Below are 15,232 nucleotides of genomic sequence, written 5' to 3' on the forward strand. Positions count from 1 at the left end.
TTAAAAAGCTGGTAAGAAACTATAATAAAAGACATTCTATTTAAATAGTTTCAAGAAAGATTGAATTTAAAAATGTTCAAAACTACATGAAAAACTTGAAAACTCCTCAGAGGATCAGAAGTTCTGGGGGGCAGGAGAGGAGAGAGAAAGAGGAAAAAGAGAGAGAGAGAGAGAGAGAGAGAGAGAGAGAGAGAGAGAGAGAGAGAGAGAGACAGAGACCTTGCTGTTAGATAAAACAATTCAATCCCTGTCAAAATACAAACTCCAGATTCCAATAAAACATCAACAATGGTTTTGCAAGAAACCTGACAAAATGATATTGAAGCTAACTCTGACATATAAACAATGAAGAGTAAAAAAAATTCTAAAGCACAAATGAGGAACAATGAACTGTACAAAATTTTAAAACATACTGTATCAGCTTATACTGGAGGGGGAAAAGACTAGAAAGTCAAGAAATAAACCAAGATACGTATCAAACGAGGATGTCACCAAGGACACACTGCACTGCTGCCGGAAAGAAATGATGACGAGTGAGCTGGATAACCATTTGGGAGTGGAAGGGAAAGCAAGGCTTGTACTTTATTTTATGAAAATAAATTCCAGGAGGATCAAATATGCAAACATTTTTAAAAGTTGGGAAAAATATTAAAAAACAAATCTTGCACTGCAGAAAGCCTTTCTATACATAACATAAAATCTTGAATCCATAAAGGAAAAGATCAATTGAGTCTAACACAAAATTTATAAATTTCTAGGTAGCCAAAAAATGGCATAAAGCCAAAAGATAAACTGGAGAAAAACTGCAAATACCTATGACAACATAGTCTATGCTCTAGAAATCAGTGAGAAAGGCACACAACCCTAATAGCAAATGGGCAAAATATACAAACAGTTCACACAAAAAAGAATGACAGAAGAAAGAGAGAACAAGCGAGAGAGGGAGAAAACTAATTCCAGTGACCAATGAACACCCTAGAAGGTTCTCAACTAGTTAATCTCACAGAAAGCAACGGAATTTGGGGGTGATGGGAACTGTTCTAAATCTCGGGTGTGGTGGTGGTTGCATGACTGAATGCACTGGATAAATTCAACAGTAACCCATAAAGGGTGATTTTCACTGTATGGAAACTGTGCCTCAACTTTAAAACCACTGAGAAGGAAATTGAAAACAAAACAAGGTATATTTAGCCGATGAGTGTGAAAAGTGAATCAGTAACAATGTTGGCACGGGTATGAGGAACTGGGCACTCATAACTAATTGTTGAAGTGTAAACTGGGACAATTTGTGGAGGATTATTTGAAAATACTTATTAAAATTTTAAATTTGCATATGTTTTAACCAAGTAATTATGCGACTAGGAACTTGCCTTTGGGATATATACTCCCACCAAGAACAAGGACATAAGGAAAATGATGTGCCTACAGCATTCATTTTTAAAAAGGCTAATATTACTCGATCGTTTCCCTAGTACTGGCCTATGCCTGGTAAAAATAGACCACACACAGGCCAAGTATGTGCTGGGCCTTGTTTGAAGCCATCTGAATACAGTGCGTCTCATGGAACCGTGACAACCCTGCAATTCACTGCTATGCACGAAGAAGTGTAACACAGAGGGAGCACTCCTCTGGAACCCGAATGCGTGAGTTCTCGGATATCCCAGCTCCACCATTTAACATTGTGTGATCTTAGAAATAACAGTATCGATCACTCAAGTTAGTTGTGAGGTTAAAATGGGTTAATACCTGTATGTGATGTCCTTTAAGAACCGTCTAGCACGTAGTAGGCTATGTAGGTTCTTGTGGAACAGCAGTTGTAATATTCCCATTGTATAGATGGGGTAACTGAGGCAGGGATTAATGCTCTTGCCTAAAATCACACAACTGATTCTATAGAATGAGCCCACTCAATCAGTACCCTAGACTTTTACTGCATAATTCATTTTGGTAAAAATGTGGAATTAACCTAAATATTAGGAAACGACAATAACACACATCAAAAACCAGTAGTCTAGTTTAGTAAGCTATAATCCATCCATACAATGAAATACTATGCAGATAAAGAAAGAGGTCCAAGATACATTACTGGAAAAAGGCAAGCTACAAAACGGAATGCAAATATGGTCCCATTGTGTATGTATTTGTACGCCTAAATACGTGGAGTAAATGTGTCAAAGGATATCCAAATAGTGATTACACCGGCAGTGAACAGGAAGAGGGATCAGGGGGTCCAGTAGACATGTATTTTCTATAGTAGATCTTTCTGTAACCACTGAACACGATTTACTTTACTACAAAACAACCACCCTACCACACTTACAGAAGAAAACAGGCAGTCCAGGTACAAGCATGTGTCTGTTTCAGCCACCTGGAATCATGAAAGGCAGGACTCTGACGCCCTCGGGGTCAGAGGTCTCAACCGCCTGCCTAATCCTTCGCCCGAAACCTTCCCACTGTTTGCCATGCTTCTAGCTTCCGACCTGACGATGTCAAGTCGTCCCCTCCACACCTGCCTGACTCCAGGGACCTCACTTCCCTTCCACAACCCAGACTCTTCTGCTGGCTCAGCTCCCTGTGGGCACCGAGGATGAACACCGTATCCAAGTGCCTGACACCTAACAATCCTGGCATCCGCAGTCACCCCGTACAGCAGGTGTTCTCATCACGCACCACACTTTCTGCACATTTGCTTACCTTCCGCCCACCTACTCATAGCCTGCCTCTCCTGTCTTATCACTCCAGGTCATAGTCCTGTCTTGACACTGATAAAACACTCCAGTTCCTTGAAAAGCCACAGTGAAAACACAGGCTTGAAAGATCAAGTCCTTAAACTAACCTCAAGGACCTTGGATGCTAGCACAGAATATAAGGCAGCAAACATTGTAAGACTTGAAGACTATGTAAGAGAAGGGCTGTAAAAGAAAGATGTTTAGGATGCTACCATCATGCAGAGGAGATGCCTGTCACACCAGGAGGCGGGCAGGTGTCCTGCCACTGTGGCTACCTACACTCTGGAGCTACTAAGAGGCCGATAAACCCTCTCTGCAAAACACAACTCTAAAGCTGGGCCAAACTGTCCAAAGCAACCACGTCAGCAGTTCGGAGACAAACAGCATCCACTGACAACTCATTCATGACAGCCACTGAACTTGGGGACTTCATTAAAATTCCAAACTTTTGTGCTCCAAACAGCATCTTTAAGAGAAAGACAAGCCACACACTGGGAGGAAATATTTGCATATCACATATCTGATACAGGATTTGTACCCAGAACATAAAGAACTCTTACAACTGAATTATATGACAAATAACCCGGTTTTTTAAATGGGCAAAAGACTTGAATAGACCTTTTACCAAATTTAAACATACAAATGACTACTGAGAAAAAGTCCGAAAAGGGACTTGACAGGACCTACTGGTCATCAGGAAAATGTAAATTTAAACCACAGTGAGACACCACTACATACCCATCAGAGTGATGAAATTTGGTGTTAGCAGGAAGGTAGGAAAACTGAACCACTCAGACATTGCTGGTGGGAATGCAAAGTCAGTCGGCTTTCAATCAACATTTTTTCTTTTTTTCTTCTGTGGAAAAATGATTTAAATGCGTGGTCCAATATGTAGAACAAAAACACTTAAGAATACGGCAGGTACATTTCAGACTTCTAGAAATCCCTCCACATCAGCTCAAACAGACCTACTTTCCTTTTTCTCCAGCTATAGATAGTACTTGTGTCTTGATGTTTTATCCTTTTTGTGGAATCTTGCGGAAGAGAAGTTTCTCGTTTTATTTTAGTCAAATTTGTCAGTCTTCCTTTCTTGTTTGCCCCTTCTATTGTCTTAAGAATTCCTCTGACACTTGAAAGCATATATTTTCCTGTATTTCCTATAAAAGTACAGAAGTTGTGCTTTTCACATGTAAGTCCTTCATTAATATAGTACTAACTTATGTGTGAGGCAGGAATTAATATGAATTTTTCCACATAAACAACCAATTGGCTCAACATATTTCCAGAAAAATACTGATCCCCATAAGACTCAAAGACATGCTAATTAAAATAGTAATGATTTTTCACAAGTGAAATCAGCAAAGATTTTTCTAAATAACAATAGTCATTACATGAAAATGTCTTAACCTAGTTGTAAAAATATAACTTGGTTATATATGCAACTCTGAAAAATATTCATACTCTGACCCAATAATGCTGTTTATAAATCTTAAAAGAAATAATATGAAACCAAAGTATAAAGTCCCCTGCATTACTGTATATGATAAAAAATAAATTTAACTTCTAAGTATCAAAAGAATCCTAATTTCTAACAGTATGACAATTGTAAACAAAATTCTGGCACATCTACACAATGGAACTTTAGGGAACCACTAAAACCGATATTTATCCAGAGCTATAAATAACATGGGGGAAAATTTCATATTGTTCATTTGTTAAGTGCAAAAACACAGGAAACAAAATTGTATGTAAAGTATGGTCTTGATTATGTAGAAAGAATAGGGAGGAAAACAGCAGAAATGTCTACTGGATTGCAGAAATTTTTGCAAGTATCATTATCGATACTTTAGTTTCAAAATATTCTATAATAAAGATGGGTGTTTTTATAACAGAATCTGAATTTGTTTGTTTTTAAGGTATTTTTTAAAGGGAATGGCTAAGTAAATCCATTAGGTTAAAGCAAAATACAAGACCTTTTCTTGGCTTTCAGTTAAGCCATGACAGCCAAACAAAAATATAAATTAACAGATAAGAATACTATATTACTTTTATTTTATTAGAACCTATCCAGCCTTCTCTTTTCTCCTCACCCCAGCCAAAATAACTTTTTGCACATCTGACATTTTGTTTGGTGGGGCTGAAATAGTCAAAGTCTAAAAAAAGACAAGAATAATAACCCCACCAACTTTTCATGGTCCCTTTTGCCCTCCTTACTCCCCTTATTTTCCACGATTAATCATAATCATTCTCTAGCACATACCCTTAATTCCCTTTCCTCACTCTCACGCCGAAAAACTCTTGGCAAAACCACAACATTGGTTAAATCCAACTCTGCCTGTGCCACGCCTGTACCCGTCCTTACAGGGGAATGTGGCTGGAGAAACCCATCACCGCTGATTGGCTCCCTTTATAGTCGAGCAGGAACTTCAGGTGGAGCCCTAATGCTGCCCGCAAATCACACGCCAGTTCCCTGATCCATTTGTGCTCTCACTGTCCTGGCTGACCATTTCACATCTTTCCTCATCCCTATAACACTTACTCCTCCAACCTCAATCTCAGCTGCTAGCCCAGCTTCCTGTTCCACTGAGCAAATTAAAAAGATCACAAGAAAACGTCCAACTCCAACACCACTTATACCGACACGGTGACACTGGTCTCCACGTCCGTTTCCATCCTTACTGCACAGACGCACATGCCTTTCCAAAGGCTCCCCTCCCAGTGGGTACCTGGTCATCACCTCCCAACGACTGCCCCCTCTCCTCGACCACTCCTAAAAATGTCATTTCTCACGTGTGTAAACAAATGCCTCGACTCCACTTTCCCACCAGCTGTGGGTGGGAAATCCCTCTGCAGCAGAACACTTGAGGAGAAGCATGCATCCGCGAGACCTGCAATTCCCAGTGTGGGGGGAAACCCACTGGAGACCCGCCGCACCACGCTGCCCAGTCGCTGTAACGTCCACACTGCAGTGCAGCCCCGATTCTGTCCCCACGGAGGTGCTCGGCAGCAGCGTGGGACGCAGCGGATCACTCCTCAGCCTGCCTCCACGTCTCTTCATGTGGGGGCTCCCCAGCACTGGACTTCGGTGATCTCTTCTCCATCTCCTCGTGCCCCTTAGCAACTTCACTCGTTCGCAGGCATGTCATCCACTCCCAAATCTCTCTGTCTTTACTTACCCTAATCACAGTCAACTCCCTTCCTGACACTGCCACATTGTTCTTCTAGATGTCCCAGAAGTGACATGTTCAAAACAAGACTCTTGCCCTTACCATCGCCGCACCTGTTCTTCTTGTCATCTTTCCCACTTTCACTGACGGCCACTCCATGCATTCAACTGCTCCGATAACCAGTGGCTCCTCTCATCCTCTCACACTCCACATTCAGCACGTCACAAAATCCCAATCTCATGCAGAATCCAATCATGTTTTGCCACCGCACTGATCCAAGCTTTCCTGCATCCGCCTCTTCCTTACTTCCATGCTTTCCATCCTTTGTCAGCTTGGCAGTGGTGCTCAGGGAACTGGCACAAACACTGACACCCTGGCTACTGACAGTGTCCTGAAGAAGGTCCTTTATCTGGGACTCAGGAGTATCACGTCTTGTGGCAGCAACCAAGTAACTGTTTCAGGCTAACTAGTTAGTCTGCACATAGGGTGAAATCTGCGCTGCTTCACCTTCTGGACAACTACATGCAAATAAGAATAACTGAAACATAGTGAGTGCAACAGAATCACTTTGGCTTCTTTTAGGACCTCTGGATCTTACCCCAATAAGCTTTATTTTGAAAAGCAATATGAATACTTGTATGGTTACAGGTGGATAAAGAAGTTTAACGATAACCAAGTAAAGTAAAATGGATTTAAAGCTGTCGTACAATTTAAAATGTAATAAATTAACAATGAATTTATAACTACAGCAAAAGTACTAATAAATTTTGAAGTGATTCACGCCCACTGTGTAGGCTACTGACGTGAAAACACAGGACAGGTAGCCCTGAGTTTGCCGTGTGACGCTGAGTCTCCCAAATCTGTTTTCCCGCACACAGAGGCTGAGTCCTCAAACACATCCAGCTCTAAAAGTACCCGATTCAAGGAAAATAAAAACACGCAGATACTTAGAAATTTAACCTGCAGAGAACTTTTACGCGAGCATTTCTAAGCATCTTTTCCAATGTGTTCAATACATTCCTATTAAATTGAATATGAAACAAATGTTCATAAACTCATTTAAATGTCAATGAAGCTGGCTTATACGAATTAATGAAATACTCACTCCTTAATTTCCTAATTTACATTTTTAACATGTCAGATTTAAAAGTAGTACACCTATGTAACAAATCATCACTGTCTTTATATATATGCATATTAAAGTTTTAATGTATATATTTTTCCACCATTCTAGGCACTTGCAAATATTTTAGCTAAAAAGGTAGCATGTGCCCTAAACAACCTCACTCCTTTCACTGCCTATGAGAAAGAATGACCTCACTGTTTAAACTATGGAGTAAGATCCTCTGAGAATTTCTCACAAATGCTGACAATTAAGTATGACCCAAAGATCTGTTTGCTGTTTTGTTTTCATTCTGTGGTGGGCATGCTGTATGGAACAGTACAATGCTCAAGTTCCTTCACTACTTTTCATTCAACATTTTTAGTAATTTGTTTATACATATAACCTCTTCAATATGTGGAACGACTAAATCAAAATTTTTTAACTTCTAAAGGCAACATGCACATAAAAATAACTGAAACTCGACTCAATTGCTTTGAATGCTCTCAGCCTTTAGATCTTAACACAAAAGCTCAAAATGAAAAGCAATTTATCAGTTATTCAAATGCTTTTGCACAGAACATATGAGTTGTTCATTCAGTTTGCATTAGAGAATATAAGCTGTCAGGAGAAAACATCTTTCCTCGTGTTCTATAAGTGCACTGAAATTAAGAACAGCAGATTTAGGATACAAACATAATCCACCTAAGATTTAGTAAATGTATATTAAGAGCAAAACGTAAACCTCATTCACTGAACTTTAGAGACAAGGTGAATCCTGGAGAGCAGTAATTATTCAAATTCCTAACACAGCCCCAGTGAGCAAATAATGCAAAAGCTTACAAAATGGGAAATATTATATGTACAGTAAAATAACTGTCGGAAGTAATCACTTAGAGCTGGCCAAACATGGGATCGCTTCATGATTTTAAAATGATCCAACTTAAAACAATTTGTGGGGCCAGCCCGGTGGCTCAGGTGGTTGGAGCTCCATGCTCCTAACTCCGAAGGCTGCCGGTTCGATGCCCACATGGGCCAGTGGGCTCTCAACCACACGGTTGCTGGTTCAATTCCTCGACTCCCGCAAGGGATGGTGGGCTGTGCCCCCTGCAACTAAGATTGAACACGGCACCTTGAGCTGAGCTACCTGCCGGATGGCTCAGTTGTTGCTTGGAGCGCGGGCTCTCAACCACAAGGTTGCCGGGTTCAACTCCCACAAGGGATGGTGGGCTGCGCCCCCTGCAACTAGCAACAACAACTGGAGCTGGAGCTGAGCTGCGCCCTTCACAACTAAGATTGAAAGGACAACTTGACTTGGAAAAAAGAAAGTCCTGGAAGTACACTGTTCCCCAATAAAGTCCTGTTCCCTTCCCCCAATACAATCTTTTTAAAAACAGCTTGTGTTACCCACTACAGATGATCAGCAAGCATTTCATATTAAGTCACACGGAGTTCAGTGACACAGATGTGCCTTCGTGACAACACTAACTGAAAACCTTTATTTAAAGAAAAAATAAATGGGGGTTCCCCCAAAGTAAAAGGTTTTCATATTCACTAATGCTAGCAAAAGAAACAAAAATTATTAAAAAGAACAAAATAACTTTGGATGAGCTTCTTATGAAACACTTCTTTATCTCCTCTATCCAAAAAAAAAAAAAAAAAAAAAAAAACACACCAGGGCAATGAAAACTGGAAAAGCAAATGACAGAAGATAACAATAATGTTAACTGGCTTAGAAAAACTGGAGAAAGCTGCAATCTAACCCTCGGAGAGGGAAGACAAAATAAAAAAAAACAAGTCTTAAGAAAAGGTATCACAAATCTGAAACAAGAGTCATATGTTATTTATTTTTAAAAGTGCGGAGGGAACAGTTAGAAAACAAAAACTCCCAGCCAAAATTAAAAATTCAAAAGAAAAACAGAAAATCCCCCCTCCCGCAAGAAAAGAACAAAAAGGCTGAGTTAAAAAAAAAAAAACTTGATTAAAAGAAAGCTAAAAAATTTAAATTTTATGATCAAGTCAGGAGGTCCAACATCCAACAAAGAGCTTCAGTCAGGAAAAGAAAAAAATTTAAGGGGAAGTAATTATAAAAAAAAATTTTTAATTTTCCCAGAACTGAACAATACAAGTTTATAGATTAAAAAGGATCCAAGGAATCTCAGTATGTCCAAAGGAGAAAAAAAAATCAGGCACATCCCGGTAAAATTTTAGAATTTAGGAGATAATACAAAAGTACTATAAAGCTTCCAGAAAGAGAGAAAAAATTACATATAAATGATTGGGATGCGGATGGCAAATGACTTAGCAGCAGCAATAAAAGCTGAAAGCTAGTGGAGCAATGCCTTCAAAATTCCAACAGGAAATTACTTTCAACGTGGCACATGATATGGTCAATGACTTCTCGTGTGCTGCCATCTTTCTCCGCATCCTCGCAGGGGCGTCAGACTGCTTCTGGCCAATGCACTGTGAGCCAAACTGATGTGTCGCTTCTGCTCCAAATATTTAAGTGCCAGCCTGTGACCTGTCAGCTTTCTTTGCATGTACTGTGGAAACCTGGAGCCACGGGATGATGTGAGGGGGGAAGTGAAGGTAAAAGCAGACTGGAGCCAAAGGAAGGCACCAGAAGATCCCCGGGCTCACAGCAGACTTGACAGCAAGAAATAAAGCTTTACTTCTGTACTGAGATTTCGGAGTTTCTCTGCCACGGCAGCATAACCTATCCTATGCTGATTAAACAGTAACCTAGAATTCTACACAGCCAGACTAGAAATCAAATATTTAGAATACAGATGTTCTGTGGCACGCAAGGCCACACACACACACAAAACTCCCCATCACCTGTCTAGGAAGTTAGTAGGAGGATGAGCTCCATCAAATCAAGGAAGTAAACTAAGAAACAGAAAACAGGCAACCCCACTTAAGAGAGGAAAAGAATCTCTAGGTTGATGATATATATAACTGTTGTTGTTCAGCCTGTTTGACATAACGTCCCTGCCATCTCTACCGCTTCCCAGTCACATACAGGCCACCCTCCAAGAGCCAGCTCAACTGTGACACCCTCCATGAAATTCCCTAGCTCCCAGGAGTAAATGAAAACATCCTGCATCAATGGCAAGAAGGGTAACATACACCAGACTCCATTCTGAAATCTGTACTGTAGTATGTGAGTTTGGGCCAATTACGTCACCACTCTTAGTCTCAATTTCCTCATCATGTGTAAAAATGAAGCTGGTTAATAATCAGAAGGGTCCTTCTAATTCTACAATGCAGTAATTCTGCAAATGTACAAAACCACCAAAATACTAATACAATTCTGTTTGGTACATGCTTACATATTATGACAGTCTATGATATTTAGTGCTAATGTTATTGTGTGTGTGTGTGTGTGTGTGTGTGTGTGTGTATTTTCACTTTAAAAGCAATGTCAATAGACAAAAATGACTATTGTTGAAGGGATATTATTTCCTTTAAAACCAAAATTAAGCTTTAATAACACACACTTTCATTATTATAAACACCAAAACAAAATTCACAAAATGAAAACCATACAAAGTAGCAAGTCTACCAGTAACAATTTATCTTACTTTAGAAGTGTCTGTTACTGGTGTGGCCAGAATAACAACTAGCACTACCAGTATAAGCAGAACCAAGTCGCAGGCTATCTGGAGAACTTCGTGACTGCACCTCTTCTAAACAGTTCTAAAGAACAACATGAAACTCCTAAAATTGTTTTGGAAGAAACTCTTATCTAATAGGAGCCATATATTCCTCTGCCTTCTGAAAAAATACCTTAAACACAAGTGTGTATGTTAAATATTATCTCCAATTGCCACTAAAGTGCTGTATATAGACAGATACCTCTTCAGATAACCCAATTTACCTGTTGGGAGATTTCAGGATGGCAGTGACACCTTCAGGGATTCATGATGCTCAGATGACTGTCTCCCAGATCTTCAGAGGGTCAGTTTTGTCTTCTTTCTTCTCCTCTACTCGATAGTCTGCTCCCAGGGACAATGGGATAGCCACTGCTCCCCAAACATAGTCTCCAACTGTGATGCCCTTTTAATAATTTTAAGAAAAAATTTCAGTGTGATAGTTGTTAAGAATGATAAAACAATATTAAAACAGTATGAAAACAAGAGCATGGGCCTTGCAAGGCCAGATGTGGTACCTTTTTGTTTCTAGATCTCCCAGCAACCGAATGCAGTGACCCAGTGCCAAGCGACCCAATCCCTGTTCACCGCAACCATCTGCAATCCTCACACGTCTAGTGACTGGCCCCATAAATACTTGTTGACTCCCCTTCTCTCCCCTCTTTTACTTCCAGTTTTCTTGTCTCGTTGGTCTCTCACCCTTCCCTCACAAACGGCTTACTTAACAAGAAAAACCAAGTCTTATATAGACATTGCTGATAAACCAGAATACTCCTTTTAACTGATCAGTCTAGTTTAAACTAATTGTTATCATATTATTAGTACGTGTTATATTCCAGGCACTGAACTCATTCACCTACAAGCACTATCTCATTTAATTTTCACCCCAATGCTGAGAAAGGCATGAGTTTACAGAAAACACAAACAAGATTTACAGATTATTTAAAAAACTACCCTATGAATTTCTGCAGAACCAGGCAGAAATCTGGTAGCCCCAAGGTAAAGAGCTTGCATTTTACTTTAAACAAAATATGTACTCTCAATAACTGTTAAGTGGATTATTACCCCTCCTTTAGCCCCATATAAGGAATAAGAGGGGATATAAACTGTGTTCAAGGTCACAAAGCTAGTAGTGTACCCTCTTTCCTAAAGATCTAACATGTCCCAAACGTCCTGTGTGTGCAACGCGAGAACTGAAATCTTCAATGACTTTACCTAAGTATGTCTATTCTTGAAACATCAACAAGACCAACAGTCACCTAAATACAACTCCCAAATAAGTAAAATGTGATGTTTGTATGAATCCCCAAAGACACTCAATTTAAAGTAAAATGTGCCCTCAGTCCTTAAGCCTTCATACTTACTAGCTAAACCAACATGCTATACAGCGTAATAAATTAGCCATAAAAAACATTAATGACAATTTCACTCTCGGTACAATTCAAAACATGTCCCACTGCTGTTTCTATTTTACCCCCTGCACAACTCTTCAGATCAATCTAGTCATACAAAAAAGTTTCTCCTTTTTATGACATATACTAGTATTTCAAGTTCCTGCCCCGTAGGAGGAATAATTTTACAAAGGTACTCAGGCACCACAGATGCAGCGTTCCCTAAACTGGAAGAGGTTAGGGAGGAGGAGAGAGCTGAAATAGACAATCTTCACTTCCAGTAACAGAGGCAAGAAGATGAACTCAACTCTAGGTCATTTACTATCTACCCTTGTAAAGAATTAGTTATATTAGGTTATCAGTAACATGGGGTATTTGACCTCATGCTTCGACACAGGGGTGTGTGTGTGTGTGTGTGTGTGTGTGTGTGTGTGTCTGTGTACCAACCCATTTCACATGACTGCATATTTTGAAAGGAGTAATACCAGTAATCGCCACAAACTCTGAAATGGACATGACATTTCCTTTTTTCAGAGTATATTATGACTTTCAAATAAGATCACACAACTACTTCTATGAGCAAAATAAAAGATACTACTAGTAACACAAGTTTCCCAAAAGCCGATCACAGCGAAGAAAACTACCAGTTTTCTGAGAAGTGATGTTACATGACAAGACAGTCCTAAGATACTTCCTTCTGTTCCCTAAAATGAGGGCCATTAAAAGGAACACTGAGGACGGGAAAATGAGTAGGAATCCAGTCAGCACAGCAGAGCTTTTCCTCCCAGGTCATAGCACAGCCCAGGTTGGCTGCAGCCCAGGTCAATGGCACCCAAACCCCTTCCATAACGCTCCCTCCCTGCAAGGTGCTGTTGAAAGGGCACCAGGTGACACCTGGGGGGTGTGCCCCTGGATCCTGGGGGGGTCTTGTTTAAGGCCTGCAGGCCCTCCACAACTAGACTGAAACAACTACTTGACTCGGAGCTGATGGGTCCTGGAAAAACACATTTAAAATAAATACAAATTTTTTAAAGGGGGGGGGGGCAGCGAAAGGCTCTGTGCTTCCCATTAACTCAGAAGGTATTTAAAGATCCTAATAAAGGCTAAGAAGGGGAAATGTGTTTTGAAGAGTTGCACAAGAGAGCCCCCAAAAAGGTAAAGTTCAGGTGAGTAACCTGTCTGACCCTTCCCCAGACCCAACAGTGCAAAGCACTTGGGGAACCCAGTCAGTTCTTCTGAGAATGCTGATGGTCCCCCATCAGCGAGCCGGCTTGCCAAAGAGAGCAAGGAAACATTCTCAGGACAGTGTTGCAACCAAAGGGGTGAGGCCACCTATTTCATTTACAGCTGGAGACTCTACACCATATCCAGGCCAGGTGATGCAGCACTCGACGAAGGAGCAAGCACTGAGAAAGTATGTGTCACAGGCCACGTTCTGGGGTTTTACCTGTGAAACTTGGTCACCAGTGCCACTCACGGTTTTAAGCAACGCTGACTCTCCAGAGCCCTCAATACTCCGTTTACCATTCATTCATTCCTGTAAGCCGTAAGCCGGGCGTATTGCATGTTGTGGTATTTGGTGGGTTAAGAAAAAAAAAAAAAAAACCTCAAGCTCAATGTATGAACCTCTTGCGGTTGAGAACACCTCGGAGATTTCATTTGACGTTAGATGGCTGTTCACCTCGGGGTAATTATGTTTTCACTCCAGGGCGCACATCCGAGGAGACCTGCCTTTGGGAAACGCTCTGTGCCCATTCACAGGACTGCCGTCACCAGGTCCCCTCCCCAGCGCCTGCAGCCTCCGCCAGGGCAAGCCGGTCGGGACACCGGGCCGACCTGGATCCCACGGGATGGACTTCACTCCCGGAGGCCCGAGTTCTCCCACCCATTCCCACCCGGGCCTTACTTCCACCGCGTGGCGCCGGGAACCCCCGACTGCACGTTCCCACTACACGTGAAGTTGGCACACACGCGCGTGCACACATCCAAGTTCCGTGCCAGGACCTGCACGGAGCGATGCCGCTGGCCCTGCTGCCCCGGGCCACCACGGGGTCCCTGAAGTTGCCAAGTCCTGCAACAAACGGGGACTCGGGGCCCGTGTCGGTCCCGGGCCGCGTGACACGCCGGCACCCCGCACCCCGCAGCACCTCCCGCCGACAGCGGGCTGCGGGCGGCGGCCGCCACCTCCGGCTGCGCCGGGGACGCCGCGGGCGCGGCCGGGCCCTGCCGACCCGCCGCCCACCGGCCCTGGCCCCGGGCCCCAGGGCGGAGGAGCGCGCAGGCCCCGCGCCGCCGCCCCAGGCCGCGCCGAGCCTCGGCCTCCCCTCGGCGGGCTGCGGGCAACAAAGGCGGCGGCGCGGGCCCGGAGGCCGCGGGCGGGCGGGCGGCGGAAGCAGGCCTCGGCCTCCGGCGGCTGCAGGCCCCGCGGCCCGGCCCCCGCGGCCCGGCCCGGCCCCGCCGCCCGCCCGCCCCCGCCCCGGCCCCGCCGCCCGAGGGGAAGGGGCGCCCGCGGCCGGCGGCCCGGTCCCCGGGACGGAGCAGGAAGCCCGGCGCAGCCCCGGCCCGACTCGGCCCCACGGGCGCTCACCCGGCAGCCGCCGCTCCGCGTCCTCGCCCAGCTCCGGCGCGAATGCGGCGCCCGCCGGCCTCTCCCGCAACTCCTCCTCCTCCTCCTCCCGCCGCCTGCCTCCTCCTCCTCCTCCTCCTCCTCCTCCCGAGGGGCGCGACTGCGGCGGAGCCGAGCGGGCCGCCCCGCGCCCAACACTCGGCCCGCGGCGCAGGCGGGCGTCCCGGCGCGGAGGCGGGGGGCGGGGACGTGCGGGGCGGGTGAGGGGGGGCGGGACGGGGGGAGGGAACGTGCGGGGGGGCGGGAACGTGCGGGGGGGGGCGAGGGCGGGAACGTGCGGGGGGGGGCGGGAACGTGCGGGGGGGCGGGGACGTGCGGGGCGGGGGGGGGGGGGGACGGGGGGAGGGAACGTGCGGGGGGGGGCGAGGGCGGGAACGTGCGGGGGGGGGCGGGAACGTGCGGGGGGGGCGGGAACGTGCAGGGGGGGCGGGGGGCGGGGACGTGCGGGGGGGGGCGAGGGCGGGAACGTGCGGGGGGGGCGGGAACGTGCGGGGGGGGGCGGGGGCGGGAACGTGCGGGGGGGGCGGGGCGGGAACGTGCGGGGGGGGCGGGGCGGGAACGTGC

General features: G+C 44.4%; 1 protein-coding gene across 2 annotated transcripts in view; it reads right to left on the bottom strand.

Moving 5' to 3' along the window:
- SOCS6 (suppressor of cytokine signaling 6) overlaps positions 1 to 14,844 on the bottom strand; it is a 32,059-nt gene extending 17,215 nt beyond the window's left edge. Inside the window, exons 1-2 of one of the 2 annotated variants that reach the window (XM_081078361.1) lie at positions 14,630 to 14,844; positions 10,879 to 11,057 (exon numbers count right to left, since the gene is read on the bottom strand). The gene's annotated coding sequence lies outside the window, so the exon portion shown is untranslated. Of the gene's footprint in view, positions 1 to 10,878; positions 11,058 to 11,169; positions 11,424 to 14,629 lie in introns of those variants that run through there. The other variant, XM_081078362.1, reaches the window with a different exon arrangement.
- Positions 14,845 to 15,232: the final 388 nt, after the last annotated feature.

Source organism: Rhinolophus hipposideros, assembly GCF_964194185.1.
Source record: "Rhinolophus hipposideros genome assembly, chromosome: 17".
In the NCBI taxonomy this organism is placed as follows: Eukaryota; Metazoa; Chordata; class Mammalia; order Chiroptera; family Rhinolophidae; genus Rhinolophus; species Rhinolophus hipposideros.